Below are 24948 nucleotides of genomic sequence, written 5' to 3' on the forward strand. Positions count from 1 at the left end.
TATAACTGAGAAATCGTGGTTTCATAAGCATTCGTCACATGATTGTAGTTTCGTGATGTTAACCGAGGAATTCTACCCAACCAGTTACGCCTGGGCTTTCCCAAAAGGGTCAAAACTCGCTAAACAATTTTCCAAAAGGTAAACCCGACGAACATGAACCACGTGTGGATGTATGAACTCGAGTAGCCATTACCTGTATAATCATTTTGTAGGATTGATAAAATGATGGAGTCAGGACTACTTAATTACTGGATGAAGAAATGGGTACCCAAGAATTTGCAGTGCAAGGGACTAAAATCGGTAACAAGCGCGAAAAAGGCGTCGATTGCGCATTTCCAAGGTGGATTTTTCCTGTTAGCTTTCGGGATAACATTCGCCACGATCGCGTTGTGTTTCGAATGCCTTATGACGAGGATTAAATCGAAAATAAAACACTTTAAAGAAATAAAACCGGCAGAGAATGGAACGATACACCCTGTCAGAGGTTTCGAAGAAGAAAAAACTGCATTTTAGTTCGTTGCGGTGCAGCATCGGGTCCACGGAATCTAACGATCACTGACGGGATTTAACGAAAACTGTGCGCTCATTATCAAAATCTAATATACCTTGGTTGATTTTATAGTCAAGCAAAGTTTAATGCGTTGCAGTCAAGCTAAGAATCAGGGGAAAGTTACGATTTGCGATATATTGACAATTTTTATTGAAGATACTGTGATAAATAGTGATAAAACCTGTTAAACGAGATGCTAAAATGATGTCCGCGTCTCTCACCAGATGGCATATATAGGCAATGAACTTGAATAGACGGCCAATTGAATTATGCACCTGGTGCTATATAAAATTCGATCTTAAAGAAGGATAATCTGGATAATGTATTACTTGAGTTTTTCTTTCGAAGATTTCGAAGTTTTCAATATAGCAGCACCCACGACCGCGATCGTCGATAGCCATTATCACGGCGACGCCTCCCCGCTTGCGATTCCTTTCTTTTAGATGAATATACGTCACTGGATACCCACTCCAACATGTTTCTGACGGGCGCATCCATGCTCACCTGATCGATGTGATTGAATGCGGGAAGAAGCGCTCACTTTGTGCCGGACGAACTCAAGTTTTCTTAGCCACACTGCTCATTATTAATTTTTTCCATAATCTCACAAAAATTGAATATTTGCAATAAAAAGTCGAAGAATTGTACAAGCACTTGAGAAATTGAGCTCGATAAAATGTTCGATGCTCAATGACGATTTATAGTGATATGGCGGTGCGATGTGCGGTAGTGGTACATCATCGGCAGTGTACACGTACGTATTTTAGAACACGTTAGACACTGCGATTTTTAGCGTTAAGCCCGAATAGCTCTTTTTTTACACAGTATTGTAAAAAAGTTTTCTTTGTTAGAAATGAGATAAATAGATACGTTAATAGAACGAATAAAACATATCACTAACGGAGAGCATTGCCTAATGCTAAAATTAAGATTATTCAGAAAAGTGCAATTTTCGCATACATTTCCTCCGAGTAAACAAAATAACAAAATAAAAAGGCAATGAACGAACCTTTTAGATTACGGAAAATAATTCAGTATATAAAATGATTCACTAGAGAATAAAACAAACCCTTGTCACTGGGAGTTCCAGGGATATAAACAATCAAACCATGGACGCCTTTTTATTTCTTCGATTTCTATTTCATCATCAATAGAATACATGGAACATGATAGAATCAGTTGAAATTGATGATGATAGCGGTCTAAACAGGGCCATAAAGGCTGTTCAATCACTAGGACGTTCAAACCCTATAAAAATGTTTAATGATAAGTATCAACAATAATATACTAATGATTATTTTGCGTTTTGAAACTTTATAGCGCGTAACTTACCACATGACATTTAATGAAGGGTGGAGTAAATATTAGAAATGTTGCTTTGATCGTGTTTTGCCGACACGTCCAGGGACATGATTGGTAGTTGTTGTGGTGAAATATACGTGAACTAATTTGCTTGAACGTTAGGCCTCATGTCAAAAACCTCAGTCAAAACTTTTCCTTTATGACACGTCCTTAAAACACGCTCACTACGATCGCAATAACACAGAAGATGATAGTAGCAGTAGTATATTATAGAATCCCATAATTCCAAAGAAAAACTAGGAAAAAACTTTTGTTCAGCTAATATATTATTTTGCATTAATAGTCGACATCAACGTGCTGATGATGTATGCTAGATTATAGTATCAGCAATCAATGAGCTGGGTTCGATCGGTTGTGAGCCAAAAATCTTACTTACCCTCATTTTTCTTTTTGTATCGAGGGATTTCATCTCACATTATTGTTACAACTCGGACAGAGTGTTTCAACAAGGTTGGAGATAATGAAAAGTGTTGATTCGTGGTCAGTTCTTTCGATCACTTTCCCCATTTGTTATAGATACGGTGTTGGTGAAAGGGAATTTCATTTTCTAAAATGATAATCCTCTTTTTCCAGTTATTACCTCTACGTCCCAATAGAATAAATGCTTTTAGGCTGGCAAAAAAGTAATCATCTAACTCATTCTCATTTGCAATAATTGATGGGAGTAAAAGCACTTAAATTATTCTGATAATTACGGGCGATACAAAAACCGACTGCGTACCCGGACATCACGTGATCACTCGCGCGCAGCGTCGCACCTATGAAGACGTCGTCTTATAAAGAAGGATACACATTGGTCGCAAGGCCGAAATAAGACATATATTTAGGAATAAATATTCAATCGACGTATGAAAAAGAGTTGAATTATGAATCGTTTTATTGTGGTACTGGTAATTGCTACAATAGTCGCCAAGTTTGAATCAAATGCCGAACAAAGTAAGTAATCTTTATCATAGTTTTTATACACCAATATTCCTTGTTCATTTCGTAATTCGAAATATCACAGTTCAAACACATATCATACAAATTTCAGTTAACAAACGTTATAGTTCAATGGCGGCTGATACGAACCGTTAGGTAAAATTCCTAATATGCAAATGAGGGTACCAGAAAAAAAAAATCCGATTGAATGTTTGTTCTGGTGGTGGGGGGGGGGGGGCTAAAACTGAAATAACCACGCCAAAACGGATCTTTTGAAGGAAATTCCGCCCCAATCCGCCGCCATAAGTTTTTGTGTACTGTTTGTTGATTTCTACGCCTGGTGGCTAACATTCGATAAATCAAAATCATCAATCCTCACTTATCATTTATTGATTAATCATTCCTCTAATTCATTGCTTTATTTCTACCACAAGGTTTTCCATTGTTTTGCAATTTCGAGAATGGACTTTGTAATTTTACTCGGATTGGAATCGGTTCTATGAAAATGAGGGATAATTCATCGACCGCCAAATGGCCGATACACGACCACACGTTTCTTCAGAAAGGTGCGTGATCACTTTTGAATATCTACACTTACTTTTACAAACATAAACAAAATTAATCTGAAACCATTTGTGGCCTTTATCGTTAATGTCATATCTTTTTGCAACAGAAAATAAAGCAAAACTTTACGCCTGAGCTCCGGAACTGAAAAGTATACATGGCTCTGATCGGCTAGTCGAAATGGCACGACCAAAGAGGAATTAGTTTAATTTTCTGTAGCAAAAATGCTGATAAGCAACTCTCATTCGTGCTTTTTTATTTCCTGTGTATTCTAGAATGTAGGTGGAAGGGTAGTGACATAGATTCATACGTCGGCTCAACTAACAGAGCAAGAGAAGTACCAAACGATAGGAACGCCGTATATCCATGTCAAAACTGGGAAAGCATTGACCCCCATGAACCGGACGATACAATAGAAAGAATGACGAAAGTCATACCCGATAGATATCTTGTAGATGCTCATAACTATTGTCGAGAAATGGAAAAGGGTATCCCGTGGTGCTACGCTATAACTGGTTATCATACTGATCGCCGCGATTGTGAGGATATTCCGTTTTGTACAAACCCGACAGGTAAATTGCAGCGGGATTGTTCCGCGAGTAGATGTGTCTTGATTTCTCGAATTGCTGCTTCGTTCAAAATCATTATTTATAACCATCAAAATTTAGTCTTTCCGGAATGGGCTATGGGTGTTTACACTAGATCTACGTTCGTTTCTCCGTGCGTGAATGTAAACTTCTGAACCAGTGATTACAGCTGATTTTAAAAAATCTGTAAACGCACAGCATTGATTTGGTCCGTTTTAAATTGGTCCGTTCAGGGTACGGGCTGATTTAGCATGGGCTGATCAGCGATAGTGTGACGTATGTCATTTATTAAACTGCATTTCGATCGTTTCATCCGTCTAGGTCATTACCTGCTGTCGGATAAACCTGGATACAGCACCTTGAATTTAGGAAACCGGTTTGACACGAATATCTGCCTCGGACTTTGGTATATCAAGAGCCCCGTAGGGGAGGCGTTTGATGTCATTCTCAAGTATGGTCCCGATGCGAAACCCATCACGATTTATTCAGAGTATAGTTACACAAGAATGTGGACATACACCGAAATAGATGTGACCAATACGGAATCCTTGAATTTCTCGGTAATATACACCATGATCCTGATATGAATTCGACGTTGAGATTTATATATCACTGCATTCAAACAAACAACCCGAAATGGTAATCTCAGAATATTGGAATTTTGCTTTGTTTCTAACAGATGAGTTGTCACTTCTAATGCGGGCACAGATTTAGATTTCAAAATAGGGAGGCATATGATTTTGGACTGTAAAAACTGAAATAAAATTAATGTTTGGTTTATCATCAACGTTTAATGATTGCGTTCAGTGGTGATACGTTTTTACAGGTATCAATAGTGATTAATCAGGGGACAGACGATGTTATAGCTATAGACGATATACAGATTGCAAACGAAAGTTGTTTTTCACGACCATTCGGTAAGTATCGCAAGTCTGATTGTTTGTCCCCTTCCTACGTTCACTCTTATCAGTCTGAAAAAGAGTAATGAATAACGTGTTCATTTGATTTTGTTGATTTTAGGTGAACGTGAATTGATCGTAAACGAACGTCCAACACCAAGACGGTGGATCGATGTGGAAAATTATCGCGTATTCATCCACCTGTCGGAGATAATGCCGTTCTGGTATTGTGAAGATTTCTGCAAGGCAAAATTCAACGGGGCTGAAATAGGTCCATTTTTCCTTAGTCAGCTCGATGAGATTCAGCGGAGGGTCAAAAACGAATTTCCAGGTTAAGAACATTGGGAATTCTATCTTAATAGAACTTTTAATTCAAAATGATTTCTTTCGTCCATGAGTGATACAATAATAGCTTTATAAGTAGTATACGCTATGATTGTTTACGAGATATCAATGAATTATTCTTTTATTTCGCAGCGCTCAACGAACCACTGTGGATAAACACGAGGTACATCGATGCTCCCAGTACCAATGGAACCAACAGACAATGTGTAGGGTCTTTCGACTCAAGAATTCAAACTTATGATTGCAATAAAAAGTTTTCGTGCCTCTGCCAAAGTTATACAGGTAGAATATCTGGCATGGAATTCTATGCAAAATATAGCTTTTCCAACTTCACAAACGTGTATAGACAAACTAGTTTACACAAACCTGAATAATTTAAACGTCTCTTGTGTCATGATGATAATCTTCTATTCAGGAACCGCGGATCAAGTAGATATTTTGTCGACCTCTGAAATAATGCACACAACACAAGATGGTAGAAAAATGGAAGGTGAACCAGTGGAGATGAGCGCATGCGAAGAGACAAGTCACGGAACTGTGATTGAATATCAACTTCCAAGAACACACACCATTCAAAATATACGCATTAAATACGCCGAACGTAAGTCTGTATCATGAATATATGATCAGATCATCTATAGTTCAACATCGCCTTTAAACAAGAGTAAGGAAGGTTCCCCCGTTCTTTTAAGTAACGTTGAGGTTTATATTGGAAGTTGATGGTCCTGACTAATGATCTTAGTTATACGTGAAAAATTGACGGTTGAACAAAAACGGCTTTTGATATTTACAGATCCCTGATGTTTTTACCCTTGAAATCTATAATTTTTCTAATCGCGTAACGTTTGAACAGATGTAACGACTGTAGATGAGCAAGAGATATTGAAGAGACGCGATAGAGATGACTGTAAGGTATCGGAGTTTGGTGCTGAATACAGAGGAAATGTTTCCCGCACTCATACTGGTGTGGAATGCTTGGCTTGGATTGAAATAACACACTTCAAGGGTATCCAGACGAATTTTCCCGAAAAAGACTTGAATAAAGCACGGAATTACTGCCGCAATCCAAGTATGGAGGATGGTCCATTTTGCTACGAGACTTTCTTCGAAACACAACCTTGTAAAATCTACCCTTGCAGTTGTAAGTTGACCCATCCGCACGAGCACTGTGACTTATTGAGCTCGTAATAGTTCTGAGTGACTAATTCCATATATCTAGTTTTTTGAAAACAAAATCATTATGGCCGCAACTCTACCGTTGTAGACCTACCATTGAATATTTGACCCAAGTGTTTGTAATTTCTTTTAAGTTCGTCTAGGTAATGGTATTCACCAGACGTCTGTTAAAGGTACGAACGAGTGCATATCATGTATTATCCATCATTTATTTGCGATTTAACAAGGAGATAAAAACATTTCAAAAATGTTCCAAAAGTCTGTAACGATAAACACAAAGAAGTTTTTTATTGATTACATACAGCTTGTCCTGATGGATGGGAGTTTGTCTCACATTCGGGCCAATGTTATCTTATGTCGACAGAACAATTCACTAAAAAGGACGCAGAACGATATTGTCAGGATAAGGACCCACGTAACGGTCACGTGAGTATTACAATCGAACGTACACTATGACGTAGTCAAGATTGTTACAAAAAATATTATGATGATGTCAAACATCTAGACGCAGGAAACCTATATGAGGATACCACGTTTCACGGGCTGATCAATAGCCTCGTGGCGTCTACTAACTCTTCTCACATTCTTACATTAGATCAGTCTGATTCATGAACATTTTCTTTTTTTTGTGCGCGTTAAGTTACTACATTTGAACAGCCTAGATGAAATTAATAAAAGGTCAGGGTGGATACGTGGGAATTATGCGGATTATGTATGGATTCAAGGATCATCAGAAGATGATTTCGTATATCAGGGTTCTTTAGGAGGTAGATAGAAAATGATATGATTTTCATAAAACCATTACAAGAATTAATCAATTGCAGTATAATAGACATGATTTATAACGTATTTGCTTCAGAATCAATGGCACAATTTGATTCTGTAATGTTTCGAATAGAAGGAAATAGAATAGATTCGTTCACATGGATTGCAAGAAATGCCTCGGAAAAAGTGATGGCTATAACTGTCTGTGAAACGATAAAAGGCGAGTAAACAAACATATTCTAGCAGATCACATTTGTATTATTCGTTATAAAATTTTGATTATCTTGATAAAGCAAGCTTTGAAACGAAAATACGGTAAAATCCCACAGAATAAGAAGAAAAACGGGCCCGAAATGTCTCCTTGAAACGTTGAATAAACTATAGCTCGAGGAAACCTTTCGGACTAATTTTATTTTCATGTATGGTGGGATTTACGTAAATATCGAAAAACCTTGTTCCTTGAATTTACAGCAAATCGCGTGTTTATCGTGGGAGATGACATGTTAACTGAGGACCCAGGAAACGTAACGAACAAGAAAACCGCAGCTAACAACACTTCTGCTGACTCAGTAATGTTTGTTACTGTTATACCATCTGGTTTATCCGGGCAGATATATTCTTTACTCGGCTACGATTACGTGGCAACTCTCCTCAGTAATAATAGTGTGCGACTAGCTAAATTATCCGAAGTGAAATCCAATCTTAAACTCAATAGCAGTTGTTCGTTTAATAAGAACCAAACAGATTTCCAGCAATATGTAATAGAACGGGAGATTCGGTCACAATTTTATTGGCGGTATAATTTATCAGTTGAACCCGGTGATCTAATTGCGATTATTCCCGAAAAGAACGCAGTTTTAAAAACGAATAACGCCGATGAATCGGGAATGATTGCATACAGAATGGAATTTGAGGAGCTAGATAATAATAACATCTTGTGCACAACGAACAAGACGCGAACGTTTCTGAATATACGCTTTCTCATCAGAGAACATAACATTGGTAAGTTACGATTTTATAATGCAGGGATGTATGGTTCTGTGGGATGTGTTTGAGAATCTGAACCCCTGCTCTTCTATGAGTGCCTTTTTGTCAAGGTAGAGATTGAAAAAACCGGCTTGGCACACTTCGTCTCGAAATTGCATCTTTCAGGTGCATTTCTTCATTGTCGAACAACGGCGGTAGCATTTTCTTATGAACCGATGCTTTCAAACTCGTACTAATGTTATTGCGTCCCTGAAAAGCCCACTTCATTTTGAAAAGAGGAATAGGATGAAAGATTTCAAAATTTTGAACGATTTTAATTCGCAGCGCCTTCTTCCCGTCCCCGAGAAGCGATCACGGATATCGTACGAATTACGATGAACGACTCGACACAAAATGCAAACTGCCGAATAGTACCACAAAGATATCCAGCATCGGACAATGAACTGATTTATATGTGTTACAAAACTAATACAGTTTCAAAACTCACCATCAAACTGACGAAGAATGCTAAAATCTGTAGCATATCCGCATTTGGATATCCAGGTATGATTATTATCAATGCATTCAAATGCAATTGATAACAGACGTGTTTTTTCGAATATATATTGTGTTGCCGCATTTGGAAACTGATTTTCAGTTCTCTGTCGTTTTTAGACGGTGAAATATATAGAAATGTTATTACGCACGAAAGATATCGCGCCAAAAGAATGAAATTCGGGACAAAAACAAGAAGTATCGAATGTTTATCACTGATGTTCACCAGGAGTTCCTGGGTACAGTTTGATTTGCTGTCATTACACTATATACAATCAGGTAAATATCACAGATAGTTTATACATTCCTGGAGAAAGATTTAATACGCGAGGTTCGAAATCATTATGTATCGGAGCTTGTTTGAAGAAGGTGATGGGGCAAGTAGATTGATAAATAATTTGGGAGTTGATACGAAACGAAACATTTGTCAAATTTCAGTATCGGTCGATGAGAAAATGTCTGGTCTCGTTCTGTACGTGTCGACGTCCACGTTCTGGAGGGAAAATCTCCATTTCTGCGAAGTTCTCGTAGAAAACGATCGCAATCAAACTGAAATCCGTTGCGGAGTTCCGAAAATGGGAAGATTTGTAACAATTGTTCAAAAGACTGGAAATACCGTTACCAGAGTGTGTAGAATTCAGATTTTTGGAACTGGTGAGTTTTTTCTAGGTTTTTGAGTTCCGTCGTTTGAAATAAAAAGTGTACATCTCTTGTATTGTTCATGTTTAAAAGCATTCGAGCGAAGAGAAGATTCATTAGGAATTACATCACAACTTATAAGAGACAAGCAAATTACAGCCACTTCCGGAACTCCTAGTGACGTCAGAATGATTCCAGAATCGACCGCTTGGTGCGCGGGAGAGGAACTACCGAAGTACATGCAAGTACGCGTGGAATAGTTCTTAAAGCGTCACTGTATGAACGAAGTAGTCCAATTTTTACGACACTGTTCGTTCTGATGATATTTTTAAGGTTGATTTTCAACGGATGGTTTTCGTGACGATGTTCTCAATTAAGGTTTCCGCAAATAAAGAATTCGTGCGTTATGTCGATAGCGTAAAATTATCATGGAAACATCCGGGAACTGGACAAATGATCAAATACAGTGACGCCGTTAGTCAGGTATATTACGCAATCAGAATTAGACTTGGGTTAATAATAAAACGCAAACGAGATGAACAAATTCAAATGGAAATACGATTTGCTGTTTCAGAAAATATTTTCGCCGGCAGGCACCGTAGAAAATGATCTCGAGATGTTTTTTAGTATGCGACATCCGTTCAAGACTACATCCGTTCAGATCACCGTCAATACGTATGTGGCATCGCCTTGTTTACAGTTAGAGCTGTACGGGTGGTACACGGGTAAAACCGGTGAGTGTATGGTGGCTCATTAGGGACATCGTGAACTATTTTTTGTAGCCGATTCATGACAAAATGAATTTTCATACCCTCACGACGATTGTAAAACAAATAAAACTATGAACAACATCTGTTGGTTTTACGCGTTATTTATTGAATTAACGTAGTTTTTACGCCACATGAAAACTATTGTTAACATTGATTTTACGTGACGTAATAGCCATCGTATTTTGAGAATGCAAAATCAATTTTTCATGAATCGGCTTAACATCATAATGGACGATTTCGCTAATCAGCCACATAGACAAGTTTTTTAAGAAATGCTGATACGAAACATATAAATACCAGTTGCTTTGACCGATTAGAATGTTTTCTGAGGCCGATTTGGAATGTAATTCATGATTTGAAAATCATTGAGGCGATCATTCTGAACCATTAAACCTGAATGCTCGCTTTTCAGAAAGCAAAATCGATAAAACTGGAACGTATGATTACAAATTGTGGAAAAAGGGTTTTGAATGGACGATCACCGCTCCGGAAGATTCTCATTTCCTCGTTGAATATCCAATTCAGCAAGTGCCCGCTGCCAATTACCAGGTGATGATTAGTAGTTTTCATTAATTGATCTAGTAATAATTTGAAACAAAAAAATGAACTCAAATGATTAAAACAATTCATGATTTATAGGCAAAGCCAGAAACTCAGTGGGTTTATTCCAAAGATTGTATAGAGAATATCTTTGAAGTTCAACTTTTTGATGCGAACCACACGATGCAAGTTTCCAAAACATACGCCAAATTACCGACTTTAGTGGTGAATAAAAACCACGTTCTCATCGTGAAACTGGATGTCTGTTTCGCAAATAGAATCGTTTTCACCGACGAATATTGGCTGAGAATGAACATCTCAAAAATAGGTAAGGAGTATCATTTCCAATCGCTGATCATTGGTAAAATCTTTTCTGAAATGGAAATATCCGCGTGACTGCTATGTTATCCAGATTGTCCTGGTGTCGGGTTTCTGGACTCGATCAATTCTACAATTCGCCACTTGAACAGCAAAACGTGTAGTCTGTTCGCATCACCGATGTTTCCAGTTCTGCCCGGACGAACTTCATTAACAACCTGGAAAATTACTACCAAATTCACAAACTACATCGAACTGAAGTTTATCAAATTCGATTCTTCGAATGATGAATGTCGTTTGAACTATTTGGAGCTGATACACGCGAGTCAATTCGTCGGTCGTCGTATCTGTAACAACAGTATGCTGCCCGATGCAATCTACAGCGATTGGAATGAATTATCTATTCGTTTGACAATCAGCGTATCGGCTACGAATGTAATGGGATTTCTAGCACGTTATCGGTCACAGGAAATTAGATTTGATCAACATATTAACAATCATTCGGGTGAGTAGTTTTGGCTTAATATCCAATAGAGATTTATGTAATATAATTTTTTTTGTTTACTTTTGCAAATAAAGTCTCTGTGTAATTGTTAATGGTTATTCTTTCATGGCTATTTCAGGCAATGAATGTGATCCAAACTGGCTGCACTACGACGGAAATTGTTTTCTATTCCGAACTGCTAACAGTTCTTTACCTCTGAAGATTAATTCAGCGAATAAACTCTGTCGATCTGAAGGTGCGTTTCTGGCCAGTGTGAAGAGCGAGAAAGAAGCCAAATTCATTCATGCAAAGTTAGTGACTTATTGGCTGAAAGATCACAGCGAAGAACGAAAGGTTTATATCGGTGAGAACTATTTTCAGTTGATCGGTTTAGGGTGATATCAGCTAAATTCTCTAAATTCCTGGAATTCTATATATATTTAGGTTTATACGACGAAACGAATACGAGATATTTCGAATGGTTTGACCACACTGCTGTCGGCTTCACGGCATGGTGAGTTAGCAGGAATAAAGTCGATGAGTGTGGATGCATTTTATACGCATATAACCTTCCATTAGATCCCAAACAAAGTTCGATGTCGATGTTCTCGATACCTTTTAGGAAAATATTCATTATCTAAAAATTGTGGCGCCATTTGATTTTGAGTTTATAGTCAATATCTTTTTTACTTGCGGCCGATTTTCTCACATTTAATGCTTCTAATTTTGACCAGGGCCAACGAACAACCTAACGGAGGTAATTTAGAGAGGTGCGTTTTTCTGGATCAGAAATCGCTTCTTCCTAATACGGCTCTGTCAAATTGGTACGATTTTCCATGCGGTGAACCGGCTACAAATCATTTCATTTGTAAAAAGCCAAGTCGTCAGATTACATCGATCAAGCCTGGTAATTCTAACGTGTTGTACGTGGTTGTATTTGCTTTCTCGCTATTTTAATTACTTTAACGATTTATCTTTTGAGTGTTTTGAAGTTCGTTGGACGCAGCTTCCCGATTTAGGACCGAATAATCGCTCAGTTTGTACCGATCACGAATTGTTCACGTGTTTCAATGGCGAATGTATTCACAAAACTGATGTTTGTGACGGTATTGAAAATTGTAGAGACTCATCGGATGAAATCAATTGCGGTAAATAAAAACTTATAGAAGATTCTATAGTATTTCTGTGACCGATGCAATCATCGATGGAATAAAATACCGAAATGTTACCGGCGTGTCTCTTTTTATTCGTTTATTATCAGGAGTAACGTGTTCAGATCAACAGTTCCGCTGCATGAACGGACGGTGTATATCGTTATCGTATTTATGCGATTTTCGAAACGATTGCGGCGATAATTCTGACGAATCGTTTTGTTGTAAGTGTTTAAACAACGCGATCAACTACAGACGGGTAGAACTGTTGTTAGTGTATATCTATTTTCTTCAGCTTATCCGTCTTGTGATGCTACGGAATTTCATTGTAAGAATGATCAATGTATTCCTGAAATCAAACGAGATGATCGTATCGAAGATTGTATTGATGGATCAGACGAGCGGCCCAGTGCAGGTAATACTTGTTAATACCTATATTATTTCGAATGACCTTCCGAATACACGTTTTTACTTTTCACACAGTTGAATGTAACGGATTTCAATGTTACGATGGCTCGTGTTACCCAGCAAGTTGGAGATGTGACGTCACCTTCGACTGTTCCGGTAGTTCGCGAGAAGATGAAGCGGGTTGTCTTTCTAAACGTAAGTAAAAGTATTTCATGATATTGAAAAAAATCTGTTAATAGACGCAATATTTGACGGAAAATTCGATTTTATTTTTCGTTCATTGAAGTGAAATTGGGAGATGGATTTAAAGAATGCGCCAATGGTTTCGTTTATAACTCATCGCACAGATGTTTATACAACACTGATCAGTATGGATTTCAAACTCCGTGTCGAGACAATTCACATCTCTTAAACTGCGGTAATCAACATATGAAAATACTCATTGCAAAGTTGAAGACAGTGACGATTATAATAGATCTTGCATTATGTTTTCAGGAGATTACATTTGTCCAAGTGGATACTTCAAATGTCCAGGAAGTTACTGCATTGCGGCCCAATTCGTCTGCAATGGGCGACCAGATTGTCCTAGTAATACTGATGAACACAAATGTGGTACGAACCTAAATCGAGATTATCAAAATGCAACGTAACGTTTTTTATTTTCTAAGGTGGAAATCTGTATCATTTACAGATGCATATGTATGTCCAGGGATGTATAGATGTTCTTCGACGAAGCAATGCGTGCATATGGATGAAATCTGTGATGGAAAAACGCAATGTCAAAATAACGACGACGAACGATTCTGTAACTTCATTATTCCTCATCCTTGTACTGGTTCTGGGTATTCTGTATTTTGTGAATCGACCGATCTTACACGACTCCCGTCCAATGGCCAATATACAGCATCTAGATCTATCAGTTTATTCAATAACACTAGAATCATATTGGACAACTCTACATTCCAACCATTCGTTTATTTGACTCATTTAGATCTGAGGTTGTGCGGAATCACTCAGTTGTCCGTCGGAATCATCTCGTATCTGGTGAATCTTAACTTTCTCGATTTACGTGAGAACCCGCTGGTGACTCTTAAAGCCGGCAGTTTGAGTAATCTCGGTAATCTCCGTACTATCTACTTGAACACTAACGGAGAACTGTCTCTGATAGAATCTGGGGCCTTTATGAACACATCGGCTTTGACATCACTTGATCTACACGGAGTTAATCTAAACACGCTTTCACTCGGCATGTTTCACGGACTTTCTTCACTGAAGCGATTAAATCTTTCTGCGAGTAATATCGTTGACATACAAGACGGCGCTTTTATGGGCCTCGGAGAAGTATCAAATTTAGACTTATCGAAGAATAAGCTACAATCATTTACAACAGAAGTTTTTAGTGATCTGAAAAACCTGGCCCATTTACGTAGTGACTATTACAAATTCTGTTGTATGGCTCCAGGAGTTTCAGAAAGAAATTGTTTCCCCCCGAAAAACCAGTTTTCATCCTGCACTGACTTGATGCGTAGTAATGTTTTACGCATTAGTTTGTGGATCGTAGGAACTGTTGCTTTATTCGGTAATTTATTGGCACTGATCATTCGCTATCGTTTCGACACACCATCAGCTAACGGTCGTTTGACTGTAAGTCTAGCGGTTTCAGACTTTTTCATGGGTGTTTACATGTACATAATCGCCAGTGCTGACTCGTATTATCGGGGTACGTACATTCTTCACGACGAGAACTGGAGGAACGGATCGTTGTGTAAACTAGCTGGATTTCTTGCTAGTCTATCTACTGAGGTGTCCATGTTCATGTTACTGGTTATGTCTCTGGACAGGTTCGTCGCAGTTGTTTTCCCCTTTTCACGAATGAAGCTGACGCCTTCGCGAGCTTCGTACTGTATCGTAATATTCTGGTTAGTAGGTATTGTCCTGGCCGGCGTACCTCTTTTACCTATTGATTATTTTGGAGGAGAGTTTTACTCACGTTCCGGAGTTTGTTTGTCTTTACATCTGACATCAGAGCAACGACCTGGTTGGGAGTACTCGGTAGCCGTATTCATCGGATTGAACTTTGTAGGTTTTATGATTATAGCTGGTTGTTACGTGTGGATGTATAGGGTGATTTCTTTATCTAGTCAAACAAGGCATCAAACGAAATCTCAAAATAAGGAAATAGCCGTTGCAAGAAAGATGATGTTGATAGTATTTACAGATTTCTGTGCTTGGATGCCAATAATCATTCTCGGTACGTTAATTTTTCTTTACCTTTGTAACGAATGAATTTTTGCATTTCCTTATCCATGCAATTCACACTATCATCCGGTGTAGGTATCCTCGCGGTTAGCGGACAAGTCGTCATAGCGAGTGACGTTTACGCCTGGATGGCCGTGTTTGTTCTACCCATTAACAGTGCCATCAATCCTGTACTTTATACGATAGCTGGTTTCAAATCCATGAGGTATTAAACAATTTCCCAAATGCTTTGCATGACATTTGTTTGCCCTGTTAAACAACCATATGCCATATTGATGGTTTATGTATAAATGATTACAACAAATTCAACTTCCAGAGAAAGACATGCCGTTTACAGAAAACATGGAGTCGACTCAATGGGTAAATTATTCAATGATCAATTAGTCCTAGATATATCCTTATTTTCACTAGTTGCTCTGCCGACTTGCGCTAAACCCTTTGTCTTGTTTATTTTCATTGTGATTGGCAGAAGAAATAACCGAACTCGTATCGAATATCCTACCAATGATACCCAAAATACGACAGGGCAATTACAAACTGCAACCGTTATCGGAAGTGTTGCATTCCAATGCAAACCCTCGTGCAACTCTAGCCGTAGTTAAACGACTGGCCGAAGTGTTACGAGAGGTTCACTCCAGAGACTTGTCTATCAAAGTACTGGATTTGGAGATAGTTTTCGTTGGATATCCGAAGGTAAAATAAAGGTTGGATTGTAACCTATCAGTATATCCCTTATATATTGTCCAGATTGTGATGGTCTGATTATGTTTTCTGCAGAACTTGTACAGCAATGAAGCGGACGTTCTAGTCGCCACCCGTAAATTCTACGGTGATGCCGATATGGCAGTCGATATTTTTCAATTCGGAAAAATTGTCAAGCACCTTCTGCGATGCATCAACTATTCGGAAACAACCGCGTCCATTCGTGGTTCATAAATCGATGATTCGGCTTTCTGCGAAGATAACTAGATACATTGGTTTTCTTTGAACACGCATTCACTATCTTATTTAAGGGTTTAATTAAAATTGAATATTTCTTTTTTTTTCATCGCTTAATTTTCCATTTACTGCACGTCAATAAATGATGCACAATTTACTTCAAGTCCGGTCTTCATTTTACTTTTTCTCTTTTTCCAAGCATTTTTAGTAGCATAACCTCATCATTTTAATCATGTCAAAGTGGCACAATAAATACAAGTGATAAGGCGAATACTTCCTTGATCAAATAAGTCAACGCAGGAAAAGGATAGATAGCCTATTGTCATGGGTGTTACGTCTCATCTTTCGTGGTCGGGGCACATCGGCATCATTCGTCTTTGGGTCAAGTCCGACATGTGATTTCCCATTTGAATACTGTAGATCCAGGCCCGGCCCCGAAGCGTGGTAAGGAGGTTGAGAGGTTACGACGAACTGCCCAGAATTTAAAAAAAAACAAGTCAATTTTGAGAAATCAATTTCCTGAATTTGAATAAAATTCCAGGCGTGTCCGATGTATTACGGGTATGGTATAGACAGGTAAGCAGGACTGGTATCTACTGACATCCGCAAAAGGTCCTTAGGGTCTGAGATCTGTGTATATCTGTGTACGCTTCCTTCAATTCCACTTTATTTGCAAAAACCATCTAAACAACTTTCTGGCAGGACAAATTTATCATTTTCATTGTGAACATTTTTTGTTTGTTTACTAGTACACATGATGAGATATTTTTGCTTATTCATTCCTCTATCGCCAACCTCTTCGAAAGTCATTGAGCGAATCAAAGAAGAGTTCAGTGATAGACAAAAAATGACTTTATTCGATACATTTAAAAAAAACTACAATTCTACAACGTCTAGAAATTGGAAACAAAAATGCAAGATTGAATCGAAATCAGTGACAACTAACATTCGTGCTACGTGTCCAGATTCGGCTGTTTCAAAGGCGAGTGAATGGTTTTTAAGCGGCCTTTTTCGAGTTGTTGATCTTTCGCAGAAGATACTTCACGACTTTTCCAAACTGCGAAATGTCTACAGCTATATCAGTCTGACCAAAAAATCTGTCGGTTGTAAGAAAAACTTCTACTACCTCACATGCATTGCGCGAGTTCTGAAAACAAAATTCGTTCGTTTATGCAACAAGTTTTTACGATTATTTCAATGAATGACGAACTATGCAGAAAAAGTCGCACCTTCTTATATCCAAGAATTACAGTCTCAACCTCCAGTACTCTGATCGACAAGTCTTTGGAATGAACTTCTTGTAACACTTCGGCCAGTCGTTTAACTACAGCAAGCGCTGTACGCGGGTTTGCGTTGGAATGAAATACCATCGACAATGGCTCCAGGTCATCGATGTCTTGTTTCTGTTCGGGTAAAATAGGTATAACGTTCGGCACTAGCACGTCGGTGACGTTTTCGCTTGAGACTAAAAGATAAATTGTATCAAATGCATTGAATAATTGTTCTGAACTGTATCACTGCGAATTGCGTGTATAATATAAAAGTGTAATGGAAAATGTCATGATGATACGGGTGGTGATCTTACGTGTTGAACTCTGAGTTCTATTCAGCATACTTCTTTCTCTGAAAGAGCAATTTATTTGTACGGACGTGATTAAAATGAAGATACAGAATATTAGATGACTGTGCACGATACGCTCTGGAGCCAGTTGCTCAAAAGTTGGTTAAGGATAAAGGTCAGATAAACCGTTGTAACAATGGACTTTTAATGCTTTGGTCAAAACCAACTTAGGAGCAACTGGTCCCTGGTAGATAGCACTTTGAATTCACCTGATGGACCTGAATCCGAATATCGTGTAAAGTACAGGATTTATGGCACTGTTAATTGGTAGAACGAACGAAGCTATCCACGCGTACACGTCACTGGGTATGACAATTTGGCCACTTACAGCAAGTATACCTGGATAAGTTAATAGTAGAGACTATGACATTGGTGAAATATATTTCTAGTCATAATCATACAATTGAATGACAGTGAGAGTTCTTAGGTCTGTAAAGCAATTTCGTACCGAGGATGATTATTGGCATCCAAGCACAAAAATCAGTAAGTACTATCAACATCATCTTTCTTGCAACGGCTATTTCCTTATTTTGTGATTTCGTTTGATGCCTTGTTTGACTAGATAAAGAAATCACCCTATACATCCACACGTAACAACCAGCTATAATCATAAAACCTACAAAGTTCAATCCGATGAATACTGCTACCGAGTAGTCCCAACCAGGTCGTTGCTCTGATGTCAGATGTAGAGACAAACAAACTCCGGAACGTGAGTAAAACTCTCCTCCAAAATAATCAATAGGTAAAAGAGGTACGCCGGCCAGGACAATACCTACAAACCAGAATAACACGATGCAGTACGAAGCTCGCGAAGGCGTCAGCTTCATTCGTGAAAAAGGGAAAACAACTGCGACGAACCTGTCCAGAGACATAACCAGTAACATGAACATGGACACCTCAGTAGATAGACTAGCAAGAAATCCAGCTAGTTTACACAACGATCCGTTCCTCCAGTTCTCGTCGTGAAGAATGTACGTACCCCGATAATACGAGTCGGCACTGGCGATTATGTACATGTAAACACCCATGAAAAAGTCTGAAACCGCTAGACTTACAGTCAAACGACCGTTAGCTGATGGTGTGTCGAAACGATAGCGAATGATCAGTGCCAATAAATTACCGAATAGAACCACAGTTCCTACGATCCACAAACTAATGCGTAGAAAAAGACTACGCATCAAGTCAGTGCAGGAGGAAAACTGGTTTTTCGGAGGGAAACAATTTCTTTCTGAAACTCCTGGAGCCATACAACAGAATTTGTAATAGTCACTACGTAAATGGGCCAGGTTTTTCAGATCACTAAAAACTTCTGTTGTAAATGATTGTAGCTTATTCTTCGATAAGTCTAAATTTGATACTTCTCCGAGGCCCATAAAAGCGCCGTCTTGTATGTCAACGATATTACTCGCAGAAAGATTTAATCGCTTCAGTGAAGAAAGTCCGTGAAACATGCCGAGTGAAAGCGTGTTTAGATTAACTCCGTGTAGATCAAGTGATGTCAAAGCCGATGTGTTCATAAAGGCCCCAGATTCTATCAGAGACAGTTCTCCGTTAGCGTTCAAGTAGATAGTACGGAGATTACCGAGATTACTCAAACTGCCGGCTTTAAGAGTCACCAGCGGGTTCTCACGTAAATCGAGAAAGTTAAGATTCACCAGATACGAGATGATTCCGACGGACAACTGAGTGATTCCGCACAACCTCAGATCTAAATGAGTCAAATAAACGAATGGTTGGAATGTAGAGTTGTCCAATATGATTCTAGTGTTATTGAATAAACTGATCGATCTAGATGCTGTATATTGGCCATTGGACGGGAGTCGTGTAAGATCGGTCGATTCACAAAATACAGAATACCCAGAACCAGTACAAGGATGAGGAATAATGAAGTTACAGAATCGTTCGTCGTCGTTATTTTGACATTGCGTTTTTCCATCACAGATTTCATCCATATGCACGCATTGTTTCGTCGAAGAACATCTATACATCCCTGGACATACATATGTATCTGTAAATAATACAGATTGCCACCTTAGAAAATAAAAAACGTTATGTTGCATTTTGATAATCTCGATTTAGGTTCGTACCACATTTGTGTTCATCATTATTACTAGGGCAATCTGGTCGCCCATTGCAGACGAATTGGGCCGCAATGCAGTAACTTCCTGGACATTTGAAGTATCCACTTGGACAAATGTAATCTCCTGAAAACATAATGCAAGATATAATCGTCACTGTCTTCAACTTTGGCAAATACCACTTGGCAATGAGTATTTTCATATGTTAATTACCGCAGTTTAAGAGATGTGAATTGTCTCGACACGGAGTTTGAAATCCATACTGATCAGTGTTGTATAAACATCTCTGCGATGAGTTATAAACGAAACCATTGGCGCATTCTTTAAATCCATCTCGCAATTTTACTTCAATGAACGAAAAATAAAATCGAATTTTCCGTCAACTATTGCGTCTATTAACAGATTTTTTTCAATATCATGAAATACTTTTACTTACGTTTAGAAAGACAACCCGCTTCATCTTCTCGAGAACCACCGGAACAGTCGAAGGTGACGTCACATCTCCAACTGGCTGGGTAACACGAACCATCGTAACATTGAAATCCGTTACATTCAACTGTGTGAAAAGTAAAAAAGTGTAATCTGAAGGTCATTCGAAATAATATAGGTATTAACAAGTATTACCTGCACTGAGCCGCTCGTCTGATCCATCAATACAATCTGCGATACGATCATCTCGTTTGATTTCAGGAATACATTGATCATTCTTACAATGAAATTCCGTAGCATCACAAGACGGGTAAGCTGAAGAAAATAGATATACATTAACAACAGTTCTACCCGTCTGTAGTTGATCGCGTTGTTTAAACACTTACAACAAAACGATTCGTCAGAATTATCGCCGCAATCGTTTCGAAAATCGCATAAATACGATAACGATATACACCGTCCGTTCATGCAGCGGAACTGTTGATCTGAACACGTCACTCCTGATAATAAACGAATGAAAAGAGACACGCCGGTAACATTTCGGTATTTTATTCCATCGATGATTGCATTGGTCACAGAAATACTATAGAATCTTCTATAAGTTTTTATTTACCGCAATTGATTTCATCCGATGAGTCTCTACAATTTTCAATACCGTCACAAACATCAGTTTTGTGAATACATTCGCCATTGAAACACGTGAACAATTCGTGATCGGTACAAACTGAGCGATTATTCGGTCCTAAATCGGGAAGCTGCGTCCAACGAACTTCAAAACATTCAAAAGATAAATCGTTAAAGTAATTTAGATAGCGAGAAAGCAAATACAACCACGTACAATACGTTAGAATTACCAGGCTTGATCGATGTAATCTGACGACTTGGCTTTTTACAAATGAAATGATTTGTAGCCGGTTCACCGCATGGAAAATCGTACCAATTTGACAGAGCCGTATTAGGAAGAAGCGATTTCTGATCCAGCAAAACGCACCTCTCTAAATTCCCTCCGTTAGGTTGTTCGTTGGCCCTGATCAAAATTAGAAGCATTAAATGCGAGAAAATCGGCCGCAAGTAAAAAAGATATTGACTATAAACTCAAAATCAAATGGCGCCACAATTTTTTTTTATAATGAATATTTTGAGAGGTATCGAGAACATCGACATCGAACTTTGTCTGGGATCTTATTGTAGTTCATATCCATATAAAAATGTATCCACACTCATCGACTTTATTCCTGCTAACTCACCATGCCGTGAAGCCGACAGCAGTGTGGTCAAACCATTCGAAATATCTCGTATTCGTTTCGTCGTATAAACCTAAATATATATAGAATTTCAGGAATTTAGAGAATTTAGCTGATATCATCCTAAACCGATCAACTGAAAATAGTTCTCACCGATATAAACCTTTCGTTCTTCGCTGTGATCTTTCAGCCAATAAGTCACTAACTTTGCATGAATGAATTTGGCTTCTTTCTCGCTCTTCACACTGGCCAGAAACGCACCTTCAGATCGACAGAATTTATTCGCTGAATTAATCTTCAGAGGTAAAGAACTGTTAGCAGTTCGGAATAGAAAACAATTTCCGTCGTAGTGCAGCCAGTTTGGATCGCATTCATTGCCTGAAATAGCCATGAAAGAATAACCATTTACAACATACTGAATATTACACAGGGATTTTATTTGCAAAAGTAAACAAAAAAAAAATTATGTTACGTAAATCTCTATTGGATATTTAGCCAAAACTACTCACCCGAATGATTGTTAATATTTTGATCAAATCTAATTTCCTGTGACCGATAACGTGCTAGAAATCCCATTACATTCGTAGCCGATACGCTGATTGTCAAACGAATAGATAATTCATTCCAATCGCTGTAGATTGCATCGGGCAGCATACTATTGTTACAGATACGATGACCGACGAATTGACTCGCGTGTATCAGCTCCAAATAGTTCAAACGACATTCACCATTCGAAGAATCGAATTTGATAAACTTCAGTTCGATGTAGTTTGTGAATTTGGTAGTAATTTTCCAGGTTGTTAATGAAGTTCGTCCGGGCAGAACTGGAAACATCGGTGATGCGAACAGACTACACGTTTTGCTGTTCAAGTGGCGAATTGTAGAATTGATCGAGTCCAGAAACCCGACACCAGGACAATCTGGATAACACAGCAGTCATGCAGATATTCCCTTTTCAGAAAAGATTTTACCAATAATCAGCGATTGGAAATGATACTCCTTACCTATTTTTGAGATGTTCATTCTCAGCCAATATTCGTCGGTGAAAACGATTCTATTTGCGAAACAGACATCCAGTTTCACGATGAGAACGTGGTTTTTATTCACCACTAAAGTCGGTAATTTGGCGTATGTTTTGGAAACTTGCATCGTGTGGTTCGCATCAAAAAGTTGAACTTCAAAGATATTCTCTATACAATCTTTGGAATAAACCCACTGAGTTTCTGGCTTTGCCTATAAATCATGAATTATTTTAATCATTTGAGTTCATTTTTTTGTTTCAAATTATTACTAGATCAATTAATGAAAACTACTAATCATCACCTGGTAATTGGCAGCGGGCACTTGCTGAATTGGATATTCAACGAGGAAATGAGAATCTTCCGGAGCGGTGATCGTCCATTCAAAACCCTTTTTCCACAATTTGTAATCATACGTTCCAGTTTTATTGATTTTGCTTTCTGAAAACATTGAATGCGAATTAGATTCTAATGAAATCTATGTTACTCCGACGATGCCAACATACTGCGAATGTGTTAAGTACATGAATGCGGTATGTGATATGCGAAGCAAGGGACATAAAGCTATTTGATCGAGTTGGAGTAAAATCAATCACCGGTTTTACCCATGTACCATCCATACACTTCTAGTTGTAAACATGGGAAAGTGACGTAATACGTGACTGTGAAGCGCGCTAATGATGTAATAACAGGATGACGAAGGTAGAAATATGTCTCCAGATCCTTTTCCACGACGCCTTTCGAAAGAAATGATTTCTGAAACGATGAAACATAACACTCTTTTAAATAGTTAGATATCTCTTACACCCCTACAAATACTATTTACAGAAAATATCTAAAGAGCATCTTTTAGCAGTCAACTCATGAAAAAAAGGAAATGTTAATTTTATGTCATCGCCTAGTCTTAGCCTACCTTACGTTTGAATGGCGCCTCAGTATAAAACATCATTTTTCCTGTTTTGTGATGCCTCCAAGAGAATTCGAAGCCATCGACGAAACGTATGATTTTCTGATCTGGGATCTTAGTTGAAAACGCTGTCAAAAGAACATCCCGCAGGAAATCAACCTAAAGAAATAAGTCGTAAAAGGTATTGTTGAAAGCTGTCGTTTTAGAATACTTTAGCTTTTCTGAACCTACCTGTAACACGTGTTTCTGTTCCTTATCTAAAGCGCACCAAGCGGTCGATTCTGGAATCATTCTGACGTCACTAGGAGTTCCGGAAGAGGCTGTAATTTGCTTGTCTCTTATAAGTTGTGATGTGATTCCTAATGAATCTTCTCTTCGCTCGAATGCTTTTATACATGATCAATACAAGAGATGTACACATTTTATTTCAAACGACGGAACTCAAAAACCTAGAAAAAACTCACCAGTTCCAAAAATCTGAATTCTACACACTCTGGTAACGGTATTTCCCGTCTTTTGAACAATTGTTACAAATCTTCCCATTTTCGGAACTCCGCAACGGATTTCAGTTTGATTGCGATCGTTTTCTACGAGAACTTCGCAGAAATGGAGATTTTCCCTCCAGAACGTGGACGTCGACACGTACAGAACGAGACCAGACATTTTATCATCGACCGATACTGAAATTTGACAAATGTTTCGTTTCGTATCAACTCCCAAATCATTAATCAATCTACTTGCCCCATCACCTTCTTCAAACAAGCTCCGATACATAATGATTTCGAACCTCGCGTATTAAATCTTTCTCCAGGAATGTATAAACTATCTGTGATATTTACCTGATTGTATATAGTGTAATGACAGCAAATCAAACTGTACCCAGGAACTCCTGGTGAACATCAGTGATAAACATTCCATACTTCTTGTTTTTGTCCCGAATTTCATTCTTTTGGCGCGATATCTTTCGTGCGTAATAACATTTCTATATATTTCACCGTCTAAAAACGACAGAGAATTGAAAATCAGTTTCCAAATGCGGCAACACAATATATATTCGAAAAAACACGTCTGTTATCAATTGCATTTGAATGCATTGATAATAATCATACCTGGATATCCAAATGCGGATATGCTACAGATTTTAGCATTCTTCGTCAGTTTGATGGTGAGTTTTGAAACTGTATTAGTTTTGTCACACATATAAATCAGTTCATTGTCCGATGCTGGATATCTTTGTGGTACTATTCGGCAGTTTGCATTTTGTGTCGAGTCGTTCATCGTAATTCGTACGATATCCGTGATCGCTTCTCGGGGACGAATAACTAAATCTGCGTGAGAAATACGAATAATTAATCATATGCTTTATAAGAAGAGTCTATCATTTTCATCACTTTCTAAGATCGTTTTCAGTCAAAATATGCATCGTTACCTGCGTAAGATTCTGTGATGAAA

At 38.3% G+C, this 24948-nt stretch overlaps 1 long non-coding RNA gene across 1 annotated transcript; it reads left to right on the forward strand.

Annotated features, from left to right (window-relative positions):
* Positions 1-11661: 11661 nt before the first annotated feature.
* On the forward strand, positions 11662-12298 carry LOC141908970 (uncharacterized). Its single transcript, XR_012619649.1, has 3 exons — positions 11662-11805; positions 11886-11955; positions 12176-12298. It is a non-coding gene; the product is annotated as an uncharacterized LOC141908970 (long non-coding RNA).
* Positions 12299-24948: the final 12650 nt, after the last annotated feature.

This window comes from Tubulanus polymorphus, chromosome 7 (assembly GCF_964204645.1).
Source record: "Tubulanus polymorphus chromosome 7, tnTubPoly1.2, whole genome shotgun sequence".
NCBI classification, from domain to species: Eukaryota; Metazoa; Nemertea; class Palaeonemertea; order Tubulaniformes; family Tubulanidae; genus Tubulanus; species Tubulanus polymorphus.